The sequence below is a fragment of the Oryctolagus cuniculus genome, chromosome 1 (genome assembly GCF_964237555.1).
Source record: "Oryctolagus cuniculus chromosome 1, mOryCun1.1, whole genome shotgun sequence".
NCBI classification, from domain to species: Eukaryota; Metazoa; Chordata; class Mammalia; order Lagomorpha; family Leporidae; genus Oryctolagus; species Oryctolagus cuniculus.
The window spans coordinates 81,420,441-81,446,601 of record NC_091432.1 but is presented as its reverse complement, the minus strand read 5'-3'; the positions used below and the strand labels follow the sequence as shown (position 1 = coordinate 81,446,601).

Genomic DNA, 26,161 nt, shown 5'->3' with positions numbered 1-26,161 from the left:
TATCATGTATGAATCATCACACCAACCCTTCTTAGCTTTGAAAATGCTCTGATCTGTTCTGAAAGATTTGGCAATTTCTTCTCTCTTTAATTGAATGCCCTAGAGTGTAACCAGAAATCACTTTACAAATGTTTCAATGACAAAATGAAACTCCGCTTTATCTTCTTGTGTATTTTTTTCTCTAATTAGGTACTGTAAGTCATTTGACTGATGCTTTAAAATATGTAGATAATGTTCCTATAATAAATATTTGCTCCATTTAAAATAAATTTTCATCTTGTATTTTATGATCTTCTGAACCCAATATATTTCATATCAATGTTGCATTCCAATCTAAGCTTGTAATGAATTTTGAGCTGCAGTTAAGATTCAAAATTACACTAAAATTCAATCTTCTTTTAAGTTACCAATTTGTTAATAACCTAGCTAAGTTGACAAATAGATGAACATGAATGCACCTACATGTAGGTAAATTTTCAGGCAAGGAAAATCCACAAAAACTCATTGTTTTCCAGAGTTTTGGCAATGAGACTACAAATCTAACATGGATTAAAAATGTACTTCAGTTTTAAAACCTTAAAATATGGTGGCAATGCATTTCTGAATCAAATAAATATAAACAGATACTCATTGAGATTTGCTAATTCAATTAATAACATTGCAAGGATTAGGAAAATATTTTGAACAACTTCTTGCTTAATCTGTGTAACTTAAAATAATTTTACTATATATGTTATATCACCATTTATGCTTTAAATGTGATTAAAATTTTGATATGCAGTTTAAAGCAGCAAGGACATATACATACTTAAATATTCATGCTTTATTAAAACATTTTATTTCTTCTACAATTTCATTACTTTGATTATTTCTACTGTTCCTAGGAATGCTTTCATTTTTGGTTTTAAAACTACCAATACACCACTCCTTTAATAGTATCAAATATATGTCATTTTTCTTTGGGAAGTATAACTAAACCCATATATATTAATAGTTAAAGAAACACAAAAGTCAGTCACTTTTTATTAGGAGAATTTAGGTATTTTTAGTTGTTATGGAGACAAGCAATTATTCAAATATGATATACTGTCAGTTAACAGGCTTAGACTTAAAGGAAGAAAAGGCACAGATTATTAAGTCGTTACAGAAAAGTAGTTAACTGAATTTATTTAGGAAATTTGTACTCAAAAAATAAAAATACATCTACTGAAAAACATTTTCATCAATTTCAGTCCTAAATAATAATGTTAAATTATTATTCAAGTTACTGAAAAAAAAAAACAGTCACCCCAAATTGAACTAATTTATAAATGTTAAAGTTATCAACAATCAAAATTAGCTTACATAAGAAAGATTTTTAAATACATCATTAAAAGCTAAAAAAAATTTGCAACTCTAGAAGGCTTATTTGATCATAATAATTGTTGATTCTTTCTGTGTCTACTTTTCTAGTCAGGAAATTGAATCTCTATCATGAATATATTTCTCAATCCAGTTCAGTTTAGGGCAGTCCAAAAGAGGAACAGTCATTCTGAAGGAGTCTCCCCAAATAAAGTTGAATGTGTTTAGGTGCTCTATACAGGCTTTGCCTAAATAGAATAATGAGCAAATAATTTCCCCAACTATATCATGACCAAAAATGATTGTGACCATATACTAACTGGATTGACAAATGGGTATAATATATTAAGTTGCAATTTAACAGAATCAAATAACCCAAAGCTTGCCCTTTGCATTAATCAGCTTTTTGCTACTACAATAAAATACCTCAGGAAACTAACTTCATAACAAAACATTTATTTAATTTGAAAGTTTAAGTCCAAGATCAGGTGTTCCAATTGGTTTGGCCTCTGTGAGGGCTCTGAGTGGCAAAGATACAGCATGTGACCAGGAAAGACCACATGGCAAGCCAGAAAGCTGAGAGAGCAGCTAGGCCCAACTCAGGATGTTATGACCAACCGTCTCTTTAGACTACCTTCCAAAGGCATGCCCCCAATGACCATAGGATCTCCCACCAGGCTCACCTCCTAAACAGCATAATTGAACTCCCACCATCTTAGTATCATTAACTTACAAATATGAGTTTAAACATCTGCATGAATTCAGAAACCAATCACTGAAAACTAGAACAGGCCTGAACAATGAACATAATGATATTATTTCCCTTCTAGAAAAAGCAATATTAAATAACAACTTGGGGCACACATTGTTGAATCTGATTATTTCATGTGAACAGTACTATTCATGTATTAGAGGTTGAATCCTTGGCAAGTTAAATTCTCTATGCTTTAATTGCTTTTCCTATGAAAGAGGTAAAATAACAGTACTTACCTTATAGTTGCTTTATGATTAAGTAACTTATGTCAAGAAGCTAGAATAGAATCTGAAAAATAGTAAGAATTAGATAAATGTTAAATACTGCGATCAACAACTTGAGGTAAATATATTGTTTCCACAACTGGATAATAAATTGTGCCAAAGCAGGGACCAAATAGTAAATTCATTTACTTCTGATACTAGCATGCAATAGGTACTCAAAAACTTGATATACAGTTATACAATACTGTATCATGTTAGATGTTAGACAAAATCAAAGTACAAGGTAGAATTCAAATTATTTTTTTCTAAGGATTTATTTATTTACTTGAAAGGCAGAGTAGTACAGAGAGGCAGAGGCAGAGAGAGAGAGAGAGATCTTCCATCCGTTGGTTCACTCCCCAGATGGCTGCAATGGCTGGAGCTGTGTCAATCCGAAGCCAGGAGCCAGGAGCTTCCTCCAGGTCTCCCACAGGAGTGCAGGGTCCTAAGGACTTGTGCCTGGCTTTCCCAGGCCATAGCAGAGAGCTGGATTAGAAGTGGAGCAGCTGGATCTCAAACTGATGCCATATGGGATGCTAATGCTGCAGGCGTGACTTTATCCACTATGCCACAGCGCTGGCCCCAGAATTCAAATTGTAAATGAGTTTTATATAAATCCTTCAGAGTAAATTCATTATACTAAAAAAAATCTGTAGGAAATTACATATAAAACTCCCATTTTTTTTTCAGACATACTGTCAATTTTTAAATGGATTCAAGATTAACAATATCTAAATGGCATTCCATGAACATACACATGATTTATTATTGACAAGATTTTTTGTTACATGTTTTAATTCACCAGATAAAATATTTAAGTATATTTTGGATCATGTAAAGAATATCATAAACCTATTGAATACTTTTCTACATTCAGTATCCATTTGTGCTACTTATAATGGTATAATAAAAAAGAGCTTTTAATTGTTGGAGGCTAGTGAGAAAAAAATTATATGTAACTAATGAATTTTCCAGGTAAAGGCCCAATACCATTAACAATATTTTGAAGGAACAAGGTATTCAAAGGAGTGCTGTCGCTCCCCTTCTTCGTGGAGGAGCGACACTGAACCCTGCCTAGGCTTCCTATCCGAGTCACGGCACCATTATGTTGCTCCCCCTCTTCGTGGAGGAACGACACAGGACCCTGCTCTGTTCTTTTGTCTGCTCGGCCCTTCCTGGGTTTGCTGCTGGTTCTTCCCGGGTTGGCTACCGACCCTTCCACCTCCGTGGAAGGGCGGTTCCCCCTAGCCACTTTCCCCACTTCCACGGGGGAGCGGCACACCGCCGGCCGGCTCTCTCGGGGGCTGCACAGGTGTTCCTCATAGATGTTCCTGGTGCATGTTGTCTCTCTCCTCCTTTATAGTCCTCTTCCACCGATCCCAACTCTGCTACCCACACGCCGAGTACGCTGCTCTCCTCCAATCAGGAGCAGCTCCTGCAGCTTGTCAAGTTGGTGAGAGGCAGCTGGGTAGAAGCTGTTTCCTCCTCTCCCAGCGCCATATTGTGGGAGAGCAGATGCACAGAATAAGTCTTAATTCCAGTAACTTAGTCTAGTCTGAGTTGCTCCCCACAGAGTGCAAATAGAATAAAAGACACAAGTCAATCCATATCAGAGTGTCTACATTCAAGTCTTTATTTTTTAAAGATTAATTTATTTTATTTTAAAGAATTACAGAGAGAGAGGAAAAGACAGAGAGAGAGAGAGATCTATTTGCTGGTTCACTCCCCCAAATAGCCACAACAACCATGGCTGGGTCAGGCTGAAACCAGGAGACAAGAGCTTCCTCTGAGTTTCCACGTGAATGCAGAGGCCCAAGCACTTGGTCCATCCTTTATTGTTCTTGCAGGCACATTAGTAGGGAGCTGAATCAGAAGTGGAACAGCCAGGATGGGACTTGAACTAGTGCCCATATGGGATGCTGACACTATAGATGGTGGCTTAGTCCACTGTGCCATAGCATTGTCTTCTGCATTCAAGTCTGTGTCCATTCCTGATTCCGGCTTCCTGCTCATGCACACCCTGGAAAACAGAAGGTGATAGGTCATGAAGTAGGGTCTCAGCCACCCATGAAGGAAACCTGTATTGAGATTCCAGGTCATGGCTTGGCCTGGCCCAGCCCCAACCATTTCAGGCATCAGAAGAGTGAACAAACAGATGAGGGCTCTCCTTACTATTGAATTAAAAAAATTATGAAGAATTCAGCTATCACACAATTATTTCAAGCCAAAAGTTTTCTTTGCTTTAAAAGAATCAGTATTATTTACATGTTCAAAAGTAATTTATTTTTAACATGACATTTATTCATTACATCAAATTAATAGTTATGACGTTTATTTTTTGTAGTTTTGCTTATACAAATATTTAACAGCATAAAAAATTATAACTACTTCTGTATTTTTACTTATTTATGTAACTCTATAGTATAGATGGCTTAAATAAACATTAGGGATATAACACAGTATTTTCTCATTAAAATGGTACTAAACTATACTCAAATGAGAGACATTAAATAAAATCACAACAAAACAATTAGAATATTAGACACTGTATTATCAGAAGAAATTCAGTAGTATTTCCTAAATATCCTATACTTTCTTGATAATGAGATTTTGCTTCATTATTACTCTTTTTTTTTTTTTAGAAAAGAAGTTGACACACTGCAGCCTAGGGACCAAATATTATTTAGTGTATGCTTGTTTCGTTGACAGATGACTCAGTTTATTATGGTTACATGAACCTACCTTTCCGCTTTAGGCTCCAACAAAGCATACAGCTGTCACATCCACCTCAATAACAGCTGGGCCCCTAGGAAACCAAGAAGGCAAACCACAAAGTAAAAAAAAAAAATTGAGAAAAGCCAAGGTCACACACCTCCCAAACAAGGAAAGAAATTACAAGAAGGACTCAGCCACAGTACACAGTGCTCCCTTGATGATAGCCACAGTACACAGTGCTCCCTTGATGATAGCCAAATGCCGAAGCCTCTGGCTTTTAAAGTTACTTAACAGTTGAAGGATAGGAAGCAGCCAGCAGAGCTGTGAGCAGGCTTCAATCTCTACAGGGTCATGGGGTATCATTCACCACATGAAGGGACTCTAGAAGGTTAGAGATGCTCAAACCCAGCCAGATCAGGGACCTGAGATCCTGGACAAAACTTGGGCTCTGGCAGCTTTGGCCTTATCTTCCAGCTCATCTAGCAAAGGCTCCCAAGACAACGAGTACAAGGTATAACTGTAACTGTACATAGCTAACACCAGAGACTCGACACCCAGGCCATTCACGGTGTTCTGGGTCTACTGTTGTGCCACAGTCTCCTGCACTGGACAAGCTGCACCTGCTCCATGAAATGCACTTGCTCAGGATACATTTTATCCAGAGTCAGGTCAATGCACTGAGTAAATGCAAACTTTTCACTTAGCATTGTGAAGGTCACTGGCACTGGCTCCAGACCATGTTACTGCTCTACCCTTCTTAGTTTACAACATGCTTTTGGAAGTAAAGCATAATTGGAATGCAGACACTTCCGGGGCTACTTTCACAGGACAACAACCGAGCTGAATATGCGTGACAGACCACAATGCTAAGAATACTTACTATCTGAACATACATGGAAAATGTTTGCTGATCCCTACTCTAGAATTCTTCTTTCTTTCCGTAGTAAAAGATATACTTAAAAATTATATTCACATAGATCAATACAGCAGAATAAATGAAAGAAACTAGACCACACAAATTTGTCCAACTGACTTTTGGGGTAGGATTTGACTCAAGGTAAAAAAGAGAGCTTTGCAACAAGTGGTAGTGGAACCATTGGACACATATAGGCAGAGAGACAGAGACACAGAGAGAGAGAGCGAACCTCTATAACTTATATTTTATACCAAAAAATAATCCAAAATGAGTTATAAATCTAACTGTAAAACATAAAATTGTGGGGCCGGCATGGTACAATGGGTTAATGCCGTGGCCTGAAGCACTGACATCCCATATGGGGGCTGGTTCGAGATCCAGCTGCTCCATCTCTGATCTAGCACTCTGCTATGGCCTGGGAAAGCAGTAGAAAATGGCCCAAGCCCTTGAGCCCCTGTACCCGCGCGGGATACCTGGAAGAAGGTTCTGGCTCCTAGCTTAGGATCGGCTCAGCTCCGGCATTTGAAGCCAATTGGGGAGTGAACCATCAGATGGAAGATCTCTCTTTCTTTCTCTGCCTCTCCTCTCTCTGTGTAACTGAATTTCAGATAAATAAAAAAATCTTTAAAGAAAAAAGATGTTTAATGAGTACTCAATAAATGTTAGTCATAAAACATAACAAAAATTGAAAAACCAAACAAAAATAAATAAACTGTTAAAATATAGGGGAAAAACAGGTACAAATCTTCATAATCTAGAGCTAGGAGAAAAACCCCTAGAAACTACAAAAAGCAAGGTCCATGGAACAAAAATTGATATTGGACTTCATCAAAAATAAAAATTGTCTTCTGTCATATTCTTGTTAACAGGAATAAATGACTGGCAGAGAAAATATTTGTACACCACAAGAAATACCTGTATTTACAATATAGAAAAGACAGAGGGAAATACCAGGACCATATGAAGAACACTCAAAACTCAGCAGGAAAAATGAATAAAATGTTCCATTTATCTACAACTAAAGAGGATAAATAGTTGGCATCTGAAGAGCGTTATATATCATTTCCCATTGTGGAGGGAAAAAAGTTATAACTACAAGATATTGCTATACACCTACCAGAATACCGAAAGTGAAAAAATACTCAAAAGTACAACATGAAATTCTGGCAAAATTGCAGAGAAACAATCAATTATATATGGCTGGTGGGAATGCAAAACAGAAAACCCTAGGGGCTGAAACTGTGGCTTAGTGGGCCAAGCTTCTGCTTGTGGTGCTGGCATGCCATGTGTGGTTACTCCTCTTCAGATCCAGCTTTCTACTTGTGCCCTGGGAAAGCAGCAGAGCACAACCCAAATGCTTGGGCCCCTGCACCCACGTGTGAGACCTAGAGGAATCTCCTGGCTCCTGGCTTAAGATGGGCCCAGCTCCAGCTGTTGCAGCCATTTGCAAAGGGAGTGAGCCAGTGAATGGAAGACCTTTCTGTCTCTCCATCTCTCCATCTGCAACTCTGCCTCTTAAATAAATAAATAAACAAAAAGCAAAAAAAGCCATTGTAGAATAGTTTGGCAGGTTTTTTTTTTTTTTTTTTGTAAAAAAAATCAACCTTTAATTACCATATAACCTAGAAATTGCTGGCTGTGGGACTGTCATATATTTTCTTGATTGTGCTAAATAATGTTCCTTCTGTAATCAATTTGCTTAAGGTTTTTATTGTGAAAGGATATTATATTTTATCAAATGTTTTCTCTGCATCTATTGCTGTTTTAAAAATGAGGACATAATATTCAACACTATCATCTATTGTAAACAAAATGGCAGGAAATTATAAACAGATTAAGAACATGCTAAAACTAAAAAAAAAAAAAAGCCTACTAATCCAATATATTTAACCACAGATTAACAGGTAAAATCTATATAACCAGTGTAATTTAGTTAATTATATTCATTTTATGATAAAAACTAGAAAAAAGTTGCAATAATGTATGTAGTAAATATAACTGCATTCTTCAGAATCCATTGTACATGTCATGCTATGATAGCATGAATTTGATTTATTTCAGAGTTATATCAGCAATTCTATTTGGAGTTGTGATTAAATGCAAGCCTGTTTTTTTCTTACCAGTGATGAAGATTATTATTAAGCACCCCTTAAATTCATTATAATAGCTAATGTGCTTTATGCTTTGAGGCTTAAATTGAACCTTATAAAGGCTCTCCCTCAAATGGTTAATTGAGAAGAAAGATTAGAGGTCATTAATAAAGTTACTGTAATAGCTTTGGGAAGAGCACTCTCAGTGGCTCTTCTTCATTCCCTTATCTGTCTGCATGTTTTATTTTTTGCTGCTTCTCCCTTCTCCTACATTTCCACTTTCCCTATTTTACCTGATTATCCATTGTCTCCTCCCTATCCATCCTTTTCATTTTTGTACTTACAGCTTTTCGAGACTTAAAATCTGTCTAATCTTTTTCTGATTTACAAATATTTGATTTTTCTTGCTAAGGGTATGAGCCCATCAAGTGTGTGAAGAAGCTAAGCTAGAGAAGAGTGGCAAAGAGTAGATAATTTTGTAAGGAGGCAGAGAAGATTGGGATTTTGATTTTGGTCCTAAAAAGGTTACAGTTGCACTAGTGATCTAAATATCTGGATTTGAATGGAATCCTGGGAATAGATGTTTAAGGACTGAATTTGGAAGGAAGATTAAAAGAATAGGTGTTAAATGTAGAATGTAAGATAAAAAAAGGGAAAACAATTCTCTATCAGTTTTAATGAGAAAAACTCCATATTTCTCTAGACAAAACATTAATTTCAATAACAAGTAAATTTAAAGAATATATATTTTAGTGCATTTGCAATGACTGTGCATTCAAAATTGAACACCTAATTCTTTTTTTCATTTTTTTCTTTTTTTTTATTTAGTAAATAAAAATTTCCAAAGTACAGTTGATGGATTACATTGGCTTTCCCCCCCACATAATTTCCCTACCACTTGCACCCCTCCCAGCTTCCGCTCCCTCTCCCATTCCATTCACATCAAGATTCATTTTTAATTATCTTTATATACAGAAGATCGATTCAGTATATATTAAGCAAAGATTCATCAGTTTGCACCCACACAGAAACACAAAGTGTAAAAATACTGTTTCAGTACTAGTTATAACATTACTTCACATTGGACAACACATTAAGGACAAATCCCACATGAGAAGTAAGTACACAGGGACTCCTGTTGTTCACTTAACAGTTTGACACTCTTGTTTATGGCGTCAGTAATCTACCTAGGCTCTAGTCATGAGTTGCCAAGGCTATGCAAGCCTTTTGGGTTCGCCAACTTCGATCTTATTCTGACAGGGTCATAGTCAAAGTGGAAGTTCTCTTCTCCCTTCAGATAAAGGTATCTCCTTCTTTGAATAGTACTAGAACAAAAAAAAATACTAAAATGGATAAAGTATTACATTGTACATCAACAGTCAGGACAAGAGCTGATCAAATCACTGTTTCTCATAGTGTACAGTTCATTTCAACAGGTGCTCAGTTAGTTGTCGCCAATCAGGGAGAACATATGATATTTGTCCCTTTGGGACTGGCTTAATTCACTCTGCATAATATTTTCCAGATTCCTCCATCTTGTTGCAAATGACCAGGTTTCATTGTTTTGACTGCTGTATAGTATTCTATAGAGTACATTCCTGTAATTATTTTATCCAGTCTACTGTTGATGGGCATTTGGGTTGGTTCCAGGTCTTAGCTATTGTGCATTGAGCTGCAATAAACATTAAGGTGCAGACAGCTTTTTGTTTGCCAATTTAATTTCCTTTGGGTAAATTCCAAGGAGTGATATGGCTGGGTTGTATGGTAGGGTTATATTCAGGCTTCTGAGGAATCTCCAGACTGACTTCCATAGTGGCTTAACCAATTTGCATTCCCACCAACAGTGGGTTAGTGTCCCTTTTTCCCCACATCCTCGCCAGCATCTATTGTTGGTAGATTTCTGAATGTGAGCCATTCTAACTGGGATGAGGTGAAACCTCATTGTGGTTTTGATTTGCATTTCCCTGATTGCTAGTGATCTTGAACATTTTTTCATGTGTCTGTTGGCCCTTTGGATTTCCTCTTTTGATAAATGTCTATTGAGGTCCTTGACCCATCTCTTAAGTGGGCTGTTTGTTTTGATGTTGTGGAGTTTCTTATTTCTTTGTAGATTCTGGTTATCAACCCTTTATCTGATGCAGAGTTAGCAAATATTTTTTCCCATTCTCTCGGTTGCCTCTTCCCTTTCCTGACTGTTTCTTTTGCAGTACAGAAACTTCTCAATTTGATGCAATCCCAAATGTTAATTTTGGCCTTGACTGCCTGTGCTTCTGGGGTCTTTTCCAAGAAGTCTTTGCCAGGACCTATATCTTGCAGGGTTCTTCCAATGCTCCCTAATAATCTGATGGTGTCACGTCGTAGATTTAAGTCTTTAATCCATGTTGAGTGAATTTTTGTGTAAGGTGAAAGGTAGGGGTCTTGCTTCATGATTCTGCACGTGGAAATCCAATTTTCCCAGCACCATTTATTGAATAGACTGTCCTTACTCCAGGGATTGGTTTTGGATTCCTTGATCAAATATAAGTTGGCTGTAGATGTTTGGATTGATTTCTGGTGTTTCTATTCTGTTCCATTGGTCTATCCATCTGTTTCTGTACCAGTACCATGCTGTTTTGATAACAACTGCCCTGTAGTATGTCCTGAAATCTGGTATTGTGATGCCTCCTGCTTTGTTTTGTTGTACAAGATTGCTTTAGCTATTCGAGGTCTCCTGTGTTTCCATATGAATTTCAGCACCGTTTTTTCCAGATCTGAGAAGAAGGTCTTTGCTATCTTGATTGGTATTGCATTGAATCTATAAATTGCTTTTGGGAGAATGGACATTTTGATGATGTTGATTCTTCCAATCCATGAGCATGGAAGATTTTTCCATTTCTTGGTATCCTCTTCTATTTCTTTCTTTAAGGTTTTGTAATTTTCATCACAGAGATCTTTAACGTCCTTGGTTAAGTTTATTCCAAGGTATTTGATTGTTTTTGTAGCTATTGTGCATGGGATGGATCTTAGAAGTTCTTCCTCAGCCATGGCATTGCCTGTGTATACAAAGGCTGTTGATTTTTGTGCATTGTTTTTATATCCTGCTACTTTGCCAAACTCTTCTATGAGTTCCAATAGTCTCTTAGTAGAGTTCTTTGGGTCCCCTAAGTAATCATATCATCTGCAAAGAGGGATAGTTTGACTTCTTCCTTCCCAATTTGTATCCCTTTAATTTCTTTTTCTTGCCTAATAGCTCTGGCTAAATCTTCCAGAACTATATTGAATAACAGTGGTGAGAGTGGGCATCCCTGTCTGGTACCAGAACTCAGTGGAAATGCTTCCAACTTTTCCCCATTCAATAGGATGTTGGCCATGGGTTTTTCATAAATTGCTTTGATTGTATTGAGGAATGTTCCTTCCATACCCAGTTTGCTTAGAGTTTTCCTCATGAAAGGGTGTTGAATTTTATCAAATGCTTTCTCTGCATCTATTGAGATAATCATATGGTGTTTCTTCTGCAGTCTGATAATGTGGTGTATCACAATTATTGTTTTGCGAACACTGAACCATCCCTGCATACCAGGGGTAAATCCCACTTGGTCTGGTTGGATGATCTTTCTGATGTGTTGTTGCATTCTGTTAACCAGAATTTTATTGAGAATTTTTGCATCTATCTTCTTCAGGGATATTGGTCTGTAATTCTCTTTCAATGCTGCATCTTTTTCTGACTTGGGAATTAAGGTGATGCTGGCTTCATAGAAAGAATTTGGGAGGATTCCCTCTTTTTCGATTGTTCTGAATAGTTTGAGAAGAATTGGAGTTAGTCCTTCTTTAAATGTCTGGTAGAATTCAGCAGTGAATCCATCTGGTCCTGGGCTTTTCTTTGTTGGGAGGGCCTTTATTACTGTTTCAATTTCTGTCTCAGTTATGGATCTGTTTAGGTTTTTTATGTCTTCATGGTTCAATTTAGGTAGGCTGCATGTGTCCAGGAATCTATCCATGTCTGATAAGTCTCCCTGTTTGCTGGCACACAAGTCCTTGTAGTAATTTTTGATGATTCTTTTTATTTCTGTGGTGTCTGTTGTTACATTTCCTTTTTCATCTCTAATTTTATTGATTTGGGTCTTTTCTCTTCTTTTTTAGTTAGTTGGGCCAATGGGGTGTCAATTTTGTTTATTTTTTCTAAACATCAGCTCCTCGTTTGGCTGATTTTTTGTAATGTTTTTTTTTTATTCAATCCTGTTGATTTCTTCTCTGATTTAATTATTTCTCTTCTCCTACTAGATTTGGGTCTAGTTCGCGGCAGATTTTCTAGGTCCTTGAGATGAATTGAAAGCTCACCTCTTTGATGCCTTTCTAATATCTTGATATAGGCACCTATTGATATAAACTTCCCTCTTAACACTGCTTTTGCTGTATCCCATAAGTTTTGGTATGTTGTGCTGTTATCCTCATTTACTTCAAGAAAATTTTTTATTTCTCTTTTAATTTCTTCTATGACCCAGGGTTCATTCAGGAGCATGTTGTTCAATCTCCATGTGTTTGCATATGCTCTAGGGATTCCTGAGTTGCTAATTTCCAACTTCATTCCTTTATGGTCTGAGAAGCTGCATGGTATGATTCTAATTCTTTTGAATTTGCTGAGATTTGCTTTATGGCCTAGTATGTGGTCAATCCTAGAGAAGGTTCCATGTACTGCTGAGAATAATGTAAATGCTTTATGTGTAGGATGAAAAGTTCTGTAGATATCTGTTAGATCCATTTGGGCTATAGTGTCATTTAAATCTACTGTCTCCTTGTTGATCTTCTGTCCAGTTGATCTGTCTATTTCTGAGAATGGAGTATTGAAGTCCCCCAGTACTACTGAATTGGGGTCTAAGTCTCCCTTTAAGTCCCTAAACAAATCTTTTAAATAAACTGGTGCCCTGTAATTAGGTGCAGATACTTGATAATTGTCATATCTTCCTGTTGAATTGATACCTTAATCATTATATAGTGTCCCTCTTTGTCTCTCTTAACAGTTTTTGTGGTAAAGTTTATGTTGTCCAATATTAAGATGGCTACACTTGCTCTTTTTTCATTTCTGTTGGCATGGTATATCTTTTTCCAGCCTTTCACTTTCAGTCTGTATGCATCTTTGTTGGAAAGATGTGTTTCTTGTAAGCAGCAAATAGATGGGTTTTGTTCCTTAACCCAATCAGCCAATTGGTGTCTTTTAACTGGACAGTTCAGGCCATTAACGTTCAATGTGAGCTAGGCTAATGTTGGGCGCCACTTTACATACGTAAAATGGTGCCTGCTATTTGTCTTGCTCGGCTTTGTATGGTGAGTGGAGAGAGAGACTACTGTCAGTACCGGTTCCCCTTATTTCTTTGTTTTTTTCTCTCCTCCAGTCAGCCTGGTGAACTTTCCCCTGTGGGGCTTCAGGCCTCGTTCCCTCTAGGCTCTTTCTGCCTTTCCCCACCAATGTCTCTGGTTACTGAGGTTTTTGTCTCACCTCCCCTTCCAGCGCTGGCATGCAGACTCTGCGGCTCAGCTTCCACGCCGTGGGCAACATTGCTCTCACCATAGGTCCTCCTTGTCACATCCTCTAGATCCATAAGAGTTTCCTCTGCAATATTTTCCTGAGCCTTTTCCTGATGCTATAGTAACTCCACTTTTATTAAACTATCTTTTCCCAGACTATTGGTGCGCGCCCTCACTATTCCGCCATCTTGAACTTCTAATTATTTTTTAACTCTATATTCTGAACTGTTTGATAAACTGTATTTCTCTGGCATGCTTTAGGCTAAAGTATTTTGGTTAATGGAAATTTCACGTTAACTGAAGCTTACCAGCTGGCTCATATTTTTCATGGATTTAATATTTTGAAATTTGAAACAATAAATAAAAATCATTAATGTCTTTGCCAATTCTTCTTTTTTTTTCAATCTCCTCATTTAATATTTAATAAGTAAAATTGCATCTGGTATTGAGAAACCTCTATATCATGAGTTACAATTCTCCTTTTTAAATTTTATTTAATTTGTACAAGTTTCATGTATTTCATATATACAGATTAAGAAAGAGAGCAACACTCCCCCCACCCTGCCCATGCCCCAAAGCTTCTTTCTCCTCCCTGTCCCATTCCCACTCTTAATTTTTACAAAGGTCTATTTTCACTTTACTTAATGATTGTAAAGTTAACCTTACACTAGTAAAACAGTTCAATAAATAGTTTGACGAAAAAAAAAATGTTCCTTGAAGAGACAAGGGCTGTAAACAATCATCAAATCTCAAAATGTCCATTCCACCCCAATACATTGCATTTTAGGCACTCTACTAGATATCTTGAATCAGGGATAATACGATATCTGTATTTTGGGGATTGGCTTACTTTACTAAGTATAATAGTTTCCAGTTGCAATCACCTTATTGCCAAAGATATGATTTCATTTTTATTTTACAGCTGAGTAGTATTCCATAGTGTATAACCAAAATTTCTTTATCCAGTTAATAGTTGATGGACATCTGCATTAATTCCATATCTTAACTATTGTTAATTGTGCTGCAGTGAACATGGGGGTACATATAACTCTTTCATATTCTGATTTCTTTTCCATTGGATAAACTCCCAGGTGTGGGATGATGTCTGGATCATATGATAGGTCTATATTCAGATTTCTGAGGTATCTCCATACTGTCTTCCACAGTGGCTGTACTTGTTTACATGCCCACAAAATAGTAGATTAAGGTAACTTTTACCCACATCCTCACTAGCATTTCTTATTTGTTGATTTCTGTATGTGAAATGAAAAAATCTGAGTATGAATGGATTTCATCAATGTCAACTTTATTATGATATTTATACTATATTTTTACAAGATGTTACTCTTGGGAAAACCCAGGTAAAGGATTATCAGAATTATTGTTACTATTACAGCTATTATTTTTTGTAGTGACATGTGAATCTTTAATCACCCCAAATTAAAAATTTATTTTTTAATCTGCTAAACAGGAGCTTTCAAATACTGCATATCTTTCTTTGCTGTGACCAATTGTCTCTGATAAATTTTAATATGTAATTTATTCAGCATGAATATATTATGTATCCACAGTATTATACAATGAAACTGTACTAGGCACTTAAAAATAAAAGCTAAGGGGCCAGCGCTGTGGCTCACATGGCTAATCCTCTGTCTGCGGTGCTGGCAACCATATGGACACCGGGTTCTAGTCCCGGTTGCTCCTCTTCCAATCTAGCTCTCTGCTGTGGCCCAGGAGGGCAGTGGAGGATGGCCCAAGTGCTGGGGCCCCTGCACCCTCATGGGAGACCAGGAAGAAGCACCTGGCCCCCGGCTTTGGATTGGTGCAGTGCCAGCCATGGCAGCCATTTGGGGAGTGAACCAATGGAAGGAAGATCTTTCTCTCTGTCTCTCTCTCTCTCACTGTAACTCTACCTAACAAAAAATAAATAAACAAATGCTAAACATTGGCTACATTTACTGATAAAACCTATCAATTTCCACCTGAAATTATCTTCAAATTAATTATATGAATAGCTGCAAAATATACTAGTACTCTGTTGTGTTACTTATATAAATCCAAAATACAATAAGCATATTGAAAATACTTTGATCAGTCATGGACATTTTGTTGCAGTGGTTATGTTATTGCTTGGGACATCCTCATCACACACTGGAGTGCCTGGGGTCAAATCCCACTTCCACTTCTGATACAGCTTCCTGCTAATGTTCTATGGAGGAAGAAGATGATGGTCCAAGTACCTGGGTCCCTGTTACTCTTATGGAAGATCAGGATGGAGTTCCTGGCTCCTGGCTTCAGCCTGGCCCAGTGCTGGCTGTTGTGGATGAGTCATCTGGTGCATAAAAGATCTGTCTTTCCCTCTCTTTTTGTCACTGTGCCTAAAAAATAAATAAAATAAATAAATAAAATGCTTTCATATTTCAAAATTCAAAACGTGAGCTCTGAATTCAGAATCTGGATTTTAATTACATATTGGGAAGCTACTAGTTACTGTTAACTCAGAAAAGATAATTGACTCCTTAATATCTCATTTCATTCTAAAATAATCAGGATAATAATGTACCCACCTTCAATTTTGTGAGGATAAATATAAAGAACCTGAAAGAGTGAAAACACTAAACTGTTTTATTTTTAGGATTATTTATTTACATTTATTTATCTGATATAGATAGAGACAAAGAAAATGTGGGTGTCCCAAGTAGTGGATTAACATGTTGTGCCCTAATGCTGGTCCCATTAAAGTGTTCTTGATGTTATATATAATAATGAATGAAGAGAATGGAATGATCTCATATTCTCAGCAAATATTAACATTTAGGAAATCACATTTAGATGGTTCAAATGAATCACAAACATGGACACAGACATTTTATTTGGCTTTTAAAGTGCCGTGTACTTTATTTTTTAAAGAAATATAGAATAACATAATGTTATGGAAATATACGTTGATTGAACTACTCTTAATTTTTGAAATGGTAGTTTACATTGTTATCTTTCAGACATATTATTTTAAATAAGGAAAATAAACTGAAATGTTCCATAACAGATATTCAGAAGTTCGACCAATGAAATATCATTACATGAGATATGAGAAATTACAATTCTTGGGGCCAGCGCTGCAGCACAGTAAATTAATCCTCCCCCTGCAGCACCAGCATCCCATATGGGTGCTGGTTCTAGTCCCGGCTGCTTCTCTTCCAATCCAGCTCTCTGCTATGGCCTGCGAAAGCAGTAGAAAATGGCCCATGTACTTGGGCCCCTGCACTCATGTGGAAGACCAGGAAGAAATTCCTGGCTCCTGGCTTCGGACTGGCTCAGCTTTGTTGTGGCCATATGGGGAGTAAACCAGCAAAAGATCTTTCTTTCTGTCTCTCCCTCTCACTGTATGTAACTCTACCTCTCAAATAAACAAAGTCTTTTAAAAAATGCAAAAAAATTACAATGCTAACAGTATTCACAAAATCTGGGATTTTTACTTCTTTACCACATGTGAAATGCAAACATCTGGATTTCTTTAATATTACTAAATATTCCTTGAATTGTTCCTATGAAAGTCAGATATCCTTTAAAGTGCTTAGCAGATGCTTTCTGCCTTTTCTTTTTTGCCTTTTCATTATATTAGCCCCCTTTTTCCCCACTTTTCATTTTACAGAATTATTTTCACAGGGAAGTAGTATGTGTGATAAAAACATCTAATAGAACCTGACAACACTTCATAACACGTTTTATTTTCAAAATTCTTTGAAAGTCCTCATTGCTTCTATTATTTGATAGGTTAGTAAAATGTGACTGTATTTTATTAGAAGAATAATAGTACCTGGACTAGTTACATTATTTTTTTAATTTCTACTTTCTGATGGCAAATACTATGTAAAAGTTGCCATTTTACTTAAGTTATATAAAGTAGATATGGTAAAGGCCTATTAGCTGCAAGTCAACTCGATCACTATATAAAATGACTCTCAAGGGCATATTTTAATGCTCTTTCCAGGCTGGTTTTGAATAACTAATGTTTTCAGTCTTCTCATGGGAGGATATTTTATAGCATGGTTTCAGTATTGGACCATTTTTCCTAAAACTATATTTATTTAAAATTTATTTTCTTATATCACATCTATTCAACCCTTTAAATGTTTTACATTTGTTTTTATGAATTTCTCATCCGGTTATCTCATGACTAATGGATATTTTATTACTAATATTTCCAATAAAATAATTTATATTAATTCAGCTATTTAAAGAAATAGAGAAAAATCTAAGCATATATTATGTAGAACCATAGATAACTGCCTAAATATATGTCTTTAAGTATTGTACTTAAATGATATTATTCAGCTGGCTATTTTGCAGGGTTTGAAAAACCAAAGGTATATATTATAAATATACTAAGAAATAAAAGATGGGATTGACAAACATAGGTAGGGCAAACTAATTGAAAGAATAAAAAATTGAGTTATCTGTACAATGTAACAGTTTTGTACATTAGCTCAATCTGACTGAGGTCAGTTGTTCTATATTTTTATAAGATCAGCTAAGAGATAAATATAAATGCTCATGATTAAAGTTTTGATTAATATTAGTAAAAATAAGCAAGAAAAATATATTTGTAAATACATAAAAGTTCATATGTAATATTATGATTTATAAAATTTTATACAAGTATATTAGATTTGATAGAAATAGGATTACTAAATAAAATTCCCAATATGGCTATAAAAATGTTATTATAACATGTATTATATGTAACATATTTTGTTTTATAAAAACCAAAAATGATCAATGAGTCAAATCTTAAAGTTTTATAAGAAAAAAATAGATTGATGAAAATAGCAGAATTTAAAAGGAAAGGAGTAGGTATTTAGCCTAGAGATCAAAATACCTGTACTACACATCTGACTGCCTTAGTTCAAGTTCAGGTTCCAGGTCCTGATTTCAGCTTCCTGCTAATGCGGAGCCTGGGAGTCAGTGGTGATGGTTCAGATAACTGTGTTTCTGCCACATACAAAAGAGAGATGGATTGTATTCTAGGCTCCTGATTCCAGCATATGTCCATCCCTATCAGAGGCATTTAGCGAGTGTATACAAGCTCTCTATTACTGTGTATATCTCAAATCAAAAAAAAATGAAAATGGAGAAATTTCAACAGATAACTGTGTAGAAAAAAAATTGATCAACATACCTGGCATACTTTCATGTATTCCTCTAAATATTTTATTTCCCCCCAAATATTTTCACAAAAATAATCAGTTTTATGGGGCCAGCATTGTGGCATAGTAGGTTAAGCCACCACCTGGAACATCAGCATCTAATTTGGATACCAGTTCCAGTCCTGGCTGCTCCACTTCCAATTCAACTCCTTGCTAATGCAAATGAGAAAGCAGCAAAAAAAAAAAAAAAAAAAAAAAAAAAAAAAAAAAAAACTAAGTGTTTAGGTCCCTGCATCCATGAGCAAGTCACAAAAGAAGAAGCTCCTCACTTTGGCCTGGTCCAGCCCCAGCCATTGAGGCCCTTTGGGGAGTGAAACCAGTGGATGGAAGATCTCAATCTTTGTGTCTATCTCTCTCCTTCTCTCTATAATTCTTCCTTTCAGATAAATAAAAATGTCTTTTAAAAAATCATTTTCACAACAATTCTTATGAAAATACTTTATGTAATGAAAAACAAGGAAAAAGGCTGGCGCCACGGCTCACTTGGCTAATCCTTCGCCTGTGGTGCCGGCACCCGGGGTTCTAGTCCCAGTTGGGGTGCAGGATTCTGTCCTGGTTGCTCCTCTTCCAGTCCAGCTCTGCTGTGGCCCAGGAAGGCAGTGGAGGATGGCCCAAGTGCTTGGGCCCCTGCACCCACATGGGAGACCAGGAGGAAGCACCTGGCTCTTGGCTTCGATTCAGCGCACCAGCCATAGTGGCCATTTGGGGAGGTGAACCAACAGAAAAAGGAAGACCTCTCTCTCTCTCTCTCTCTCTCACTAACTCTGCCTGTCCAAAAAAAAAAAAAAAAAAAAGAGAGAGAGAGAGAGAAAAGAAAAACAGGGAAATGACTTTTGGGTCAAATTCTGAAATATCCATTAGCTGTTAAAAAACAGATCAGTGGATTGGTACAGTGGCATAATGGGCTAAGCCTGCACTTGCAATGCTGGCATCTCATATGGTTAGAAAGCATGTAGACCAGAGAAGCAAAGTCAGAGTATGCACCCAAGATAATCCAGTTGTATTCAGTATTAGATCTTGTTACTCCAAATCTCACCTCTTTTCATTGTTTATATTATTATTATTTTATATACAACTACTTTTATTATGTTTTCTAACTTCATTATTTTTTGAAAAAAAGTAATATATATAAGCAATTTAATAAGATTTTAGCATTACCATTGGAAACTTAAACCAAAACAAAAACTATATAAACATTTCCTTAACATCAGATAAAATCTAACATATGAGGGTACTTCAAAATATTTTTCAAAAAGTAGAATTAAAAGATAAGATTATTTTGGCTCAAAAATATTTGGAATCTATGCATATGAGTAAGTCTTCAAAAAGTAATGGAAAATGCAAATTATGAAAAAACTGAAAAGATTGATTTCAAATTTTTTGCACCAAAATAAACTTATCTTTTAATTCCCTTATTTTTTAAAACATTCTTTACATTTTGTTCTTAACAAAAAGAATAAAGATGTGAGCAAGATGAAAAAGTAGAAGAGCCTAGTTTCTTCCCACAACAACACAGTAGAACAGAAACAGAGAAAGATTGAGAATGTGTATGAATGAATGAATTAACCTAACAGAACAGGCAAGAAGAGTTTGATTTTTCCTGAATTATACTAGCCCTAAGCATCCATACCCAGACAGCTCAGCACCAAGAGAGATATCTTGACCCAATAAATTCCCTCTAGTAAGCGAACAGGAGGGCAAGGTAAGTGACCAGATTCCCAAGCCTTTCACAGCACTGCCTAAAAGATAACTTTGGTTTCATCCCACCCAGATGGCTGAGAAAACAAGCATAGTCATGATATCTGGAGACTGCTAGGATCAAAAAAATTGGGATCTTTAAGTGTCATTCATACAACAGGTGTCACTCAGCAGCCTGAAATTCCTGTTGAGAATTTCAATAACCATTGCAGCCACTGTGATTCCACCACAGTGTTCACCATTGGAACTCCCACAAGAATTCACTATCAAAAAGCCAAAGGCCTGCTATAACACAGCAGTTGTCACTGATAAAAATCCAACAACCGACACACCTGCCATGACTATCTTTCACCACCAACAGCCCTACAGTTTTTCATGTTTGTTGAACTCAGCTGCCTGAGATGCTATCCCTCACTTCCGCAACTTCTCTACCAGACTTGTCCAACCAGCACTATGGCCTCCTGCCCTAGGACCCAACCAATCACCACACAAAGTCCTAACACCAACCCCAACTTTACTGGCAGTCCCACATAAAGTATGATGCACATACCCACTGCCAACCCCAATTACCAGTCCTCATCACCATATATGCACCTGGACATGACCACTGCTGCCAGATCTCCACTACTCACACATACAAAACCATTCCCAACTCTCAAAGTAGCATGGTGCACATGAAGCCAGTCCTGACTGTGGTTGCCCCCTCTTAGCCTGTACACTCACAGCAAACCACTGTACATTAATACACGTGTCTACTGCTCCAATCCCTGCAGCCTCATGTAATCACCACTAGCTCTGCTGCCACATCTAGGTTTATAATTAACTCCAACTCCTCTTACTGTCCACAGCCTTTTAGGTGTGCATGGCTACAGCCAGCCCCTACCATTTTACACAGACTTGCCACTAGCCTGCCCTGCCACATACTTGCCATCACTGCCTCTGGCTTTCACCAACAAACATGTACATAATCAGCCATCACCATGTGTGTACTTATAGCATAACACTGCATACTTCTGCCCACAGGCCCTTGTGCCACTATACATGCTACCATAGTGTGCTATAGTATACACCCTTCTCAACAGCTTCACAGCTCCTTACCTCCCACCGTCCTTCAAGTGAAGTTCTTTATGAAAGCCAGTTCATAAAATCTGAAAGGATTAACTGCTCCTTCAGATGTGCAGACACCTGTACAAGGCTACAAAGATCATGAATAATAAGGGAAACATGACAATATCAAAAAAACACAATGAACTTCCAGCTACCAAACTTAATGAAATGGAGATTCATGAATTGCTTTAAAATATAAGTAATCATTTTAAGGAGGTTCAGGATGCTAAAAGAGATGCAGATAAATAATTTAATTAAATTTGGAAAATGATACAAAAATCAAATTACAATTCAACAGAGATAGCAAACAGAAACAAAAACTAAACAAAAATTCCAGAGCTGAAAAATACAATGACTGAATTTTAAAAACTCATTAGATATTCAACAGCAGACTTGATCAAGCACAGGAAAAAATAGCAAACTCAAAGACAGTTCACTTGAAATTTTTCAGTCAGAGGACAAAAAATGAAGAATGCCACGGAGTTTATAGGGTATTATCAAATTAACCAAAGTGTAATAGAAGTTCAAGAAGAAGAGAGAAAGTAACAGGCCAAAACCTGTTTAAAGAAATAACACTGTGGGCCTTTGGTACAGTGGTTGACACATTGACTAGGGTACATACATCCCATATGGAAGAGTCTGGGTTCAATTTCAGTTCTGCTCCTGATTCCAGCTTCTTAATAATGTGAACCCTGGGAGGCAGCATGTGATGGCTTAAGTAGTTGGATCCTTGCCACCCATGAGGGAAACTGAATTCCCAGATTCTGGGCATTTAGGAAGTGATCCAACAATTTCTTCCTCTCTCCCCCCACCCATCTTATTCTACCCCTCCCTGTCTTCCTTTCTCTCTTCTCTCCCCATCTCTCTTTCTTTTTCTACCTCAAAATTAAAAAAAAAAAAAACTCAAAATTCAAAAATTCAAAATAAAAAATATGATTATAACTGAAAACTTTCCAAATTTCTGGAGAGAAATAAACATCAGGACTTAAGATACTCTAGTGCCCTCAAATTGGTTGACTATAAAAAGGTCTACACTGAGAGATTATAATTCAACTGTCAGAAGTCAAATATAAAGAAAGAATTTTGAAAGTAGCAAGAAAAAAATGACATTACATAAAAGGGAAACTTTATAAGCAGATTTCTCAACAAAAAATTATGCAAGCTAAGAAAGGGTGAGATGACATTGAAAGTACTTAAAGAAAAAAAATCTCCAACCAGTAATGCTAAATCCTGTAAAGTTAACCTTTAAAAGTGAAGAGAAGAAGGCCGGCGCTGTGGCTCAATAGGCTAATCCTCCGCCTTGCGGCGCCGGCACACTGGGTTCTAGTCCCGGTCGGGACTAGCTCTCTGCTATGGCCCGGAAGTGCAGTGGAGGATGGCCCAAGTCCTTGGGCCCTGCACCCGCATGGGAGACCAGGAGAAGCACCTGGCTCCTGGCTTCGGATCAGGGCGATGCTCCTGCCGCAGCTGCCATTGGAGGGTGAACCAATGGCAAAGGAAGACCTTTCTCTCTGTCTCTCTCTCACTGTCCACTCTGCCTGTCCAAAAAAAAAAAAAAGTGAAGAGGAGAAAATTGCCTTCCCAGACAAACAAAAACTGACAAAGTTTGTCACCACTACACTTTCCTTACAAAAAAGTTTAAGGAAATTCTTCCAGAGGAATCAAAAACATATTTAACAACAATGTGAAACCAGATAGAAGTATATACCTCCATAAAAGATAAACATACAGGCAAACACAGAATAATACAATACTATAATGGTGTCACACAAACTCTCCATAATCCTAATATAAAAGTCTTAACTGTAACCACAAAAAATTGGTAACATATTTATAATACATTAAAATAAACTCTGACTTCAAAACAGTGTGGAATATTGAGTAAAAATGTCATTTTGTATGCGATTGAACTTAAGCTGTTACTAACTTAAAATATAGTGTTATAGTTACAAGCAGATGTGTACAAGTCTTATGGTAACCACAAAGGAAAAATGATAATAGACATACAAAAGAAAAAGTGAAAGGAACCAGACCAAATCACTCTAAAGTAATCATCAAAAAACAAAAGAAAATAATGAGAGGATAATAGGAACTGCAAGATAAACAGAAAACAACTAGAAAAGAAATGAAAATAGCAAGTCCTTACCTAACAATAATCACTTTAAATGTAAATGAATTAAATTCTCTATCCAAAGAAACAGAGTGGCCATATGGATTCTTAAGCAAAACAAAACAAAATCCAGCAGTATGCTATCTATAAGAGACTCACTTTAGATGTAAGTACATACATGGACTGAAAGAAAATGGATGAAAGTAGAGACCATGTAAATGGTAACAAAAGGATTTCAGAGTGCCAAAATAGACAAAATGGGCCTCAAGTAAGAAAATGTCACTAGTAACAAATAAGGTAATTATACAATGGTAAAAAAAAAAAACCTCAATTCAATAGAAAGGCCCAACAATTATAAATATATATGCATACAATATTAGAGAACCTAAAATGCAAAACAAAGAGAGGCAGATTGGAAGGGAAAAGTGGACAACAATACAATAATAAAAGAAGACTGTATGTACCACTTTCAATAATGTACAAAACATCCCAGCAGAGTAGGAGATGACAAGGTTGCGGGTGGCAGGGAGGTTATGCAGCAAAAAGCCGCAACAATTCAAAAGTTGTACTTTGTACATTTATATTTATTAAATAAAAATAAATAAATAATAAAAAAAATCTCAGTAGAATTGTGATGAGGTTTCAAGTAACTTAAAACTACAGATAAAATGGACCTAAGAAACATATGTATTACTTTGCCAGGAACAAGAACAGAATATAAATTCTTCTTGAGCACACACAGAACATTTTCCTGGATAGGTCAAGAAAATGTCTTAACAAACATAAGAAAACTGAAATCAAACCATGTATCTTCTTATAACGCAATGAAATAAACCTAATTAATAACAAAACAACTAGAAAATTCACAAATACATGGACATTAAAAAAAATCACTCTTTAACAACCACTAGATAAAAGATAAATTAAAGGGAATTTTTAAAATAAATCTAGACAAGCAAAAATGAAAATGCAATTTACATAAATTTATAGGATGCAGTAAAAACAGAAATAAGGGGAATGTTTTTTCCATTAAATGCTCACATTAGAGTGGTGGTTACATTGCCCAAATTCCATATCAAAGTCTCGGTTTGTGTCCTGGCTCTGCTTATGATCCAGCTTCCTGCTAATGTACACCCTGGGAAGTAGCAAGTGATGGCTCAAGTGGTTGGGTCCTTGCCACCCACTAAGAAGATCTGGTTGAATTCTGCGCTGCTAGCTTCAGCCTGGCCTAGTCAGCTTTTGCAAGCAGTTAGAGAATGAACCTAAAGATTAAGGATCAATCTCTCTCTCTCCCTCTCTGTTCCCCCAATTGAAATAAACAAATAAATAAAAGTAGAAAAAATCAAAAGATAATTTTATAATTCAAAGAACGAAAACAAATAAGCTAAATCCAGAGGTAGTCAAGGAAAGTAGATTAGAGCAAAAATAAATGAAATTAAAAAATACAAAAATAGAAAAACTATGAAACTCAGAACTTTTTAACACATACTTGGAAATATATACATATATATTTTTAAAGATTTATTTATTTATTTGAAAGGCAGAGTCACAGAGAGAAAGAGACAGAGGCAGAGGCAGAGAGAGAGAGAGAGAGAGAGAGAGATCTTCCATCCACTGGTTCACTCCCCAAATGGCCACAACGGCCAGAGCTGGGCCAATCTGAAGCCAGGAGCCAGGAGCTTCTTCTGGGTCTCCCACATGGGTACAGGGGTGCAAGAACTTGGGCCATCTTCTTCTGCTTTCACTGGCCATAGCAGAGAGCTGGATTGGAAGTGCAGCATCCCATATAGGATGCCAACACTGCAGGTGGTGGCTTTACCACTATGCTACAGCACTGGCCCTGAGAACTATTTTAAAAAATAAACAAAATAGATAAATTTCTAGGTAGATTAAGAAAAAAGTCTTCAACTATAAAATCATAAATGAGTGTGGAATAGGAAGGGAGCTTAATGCTCTAGTCTAGATGAAGAGAGTTTTTAAAAAAGTGGAGCAAGTGCGATCTCAGGGAAGAGTTAGGAAGAAAACAGCAGAGGAAATTCCGTGCAAATTAGAGGGACACTGTGGACCTACATGGAGGGTGTGGACATGCACAACTCAGGATCCCAGCAGCTGAGAACCTCAGCACCAGCTCTAGAAAGTAAGATGAGACCAGACTGCAGCAACCCAACCCACTGGCAATAAAGCTGCAGGAAGAGTCCAGTGGGAATGCAGTTGTGGGGGGACAGTGTACCTGCTAAACTAGAGGAGAGTAAAAATGAGGGGCACAGTTCTCTGTCCCCGACCACCCTGCACCAGCATCCAGTAATAAGCCAAGACAGAGCAGGCACCATTTTGGACTTATGTAACAGTTGTGCTAGATCATGTCCACGCACCCAGCAACTAGCTGAGCAGAGATGACTAAGTCTGGCTGAGAGAACCAACAAGGGACTGGGTGACTGTGGCAGTTGGAAGCTCATGT

General features: G+C 36.8%; 1 protein-coding gene across 5 annotated transcripts in view; it reads right to left on the bottom strand.

The window, feature by feature from the left end:
* Positions 1-3,967: 3,967 nt before the first annotated feature.
* NAALAD2 (N-acetylated alpha-linked acidic dipeptidase 2) overlaps positions 3,968-26,161 on the bottom strand; it is a 113,951-nt gene continuing 91,757 nt past the window's right edge. For 3 of the 5 annotated variants that reach the window (XM_017344083.3, XM_070076667.1, XM_070076659.1), the window contains 3 exons: positions 15,822-15,959; positions 5,101-5,164; positions 3,968-4,378 (listed from right to left, as the gene is read on the bottom strand). The gene's annotated coding sequence lies outside the window, so the exon portion shown is untranslated. Of the gene's footprint in view, positions 4,379-5,100; positions 5,165-9,266; positions 9,405-15,821; positions 15,960-26,161 lie in introns of all 5 variants that reach the window. The other 2 variants (XM_070076660.1, XM_002708640.5) reach the window with 2 other exon arrangements.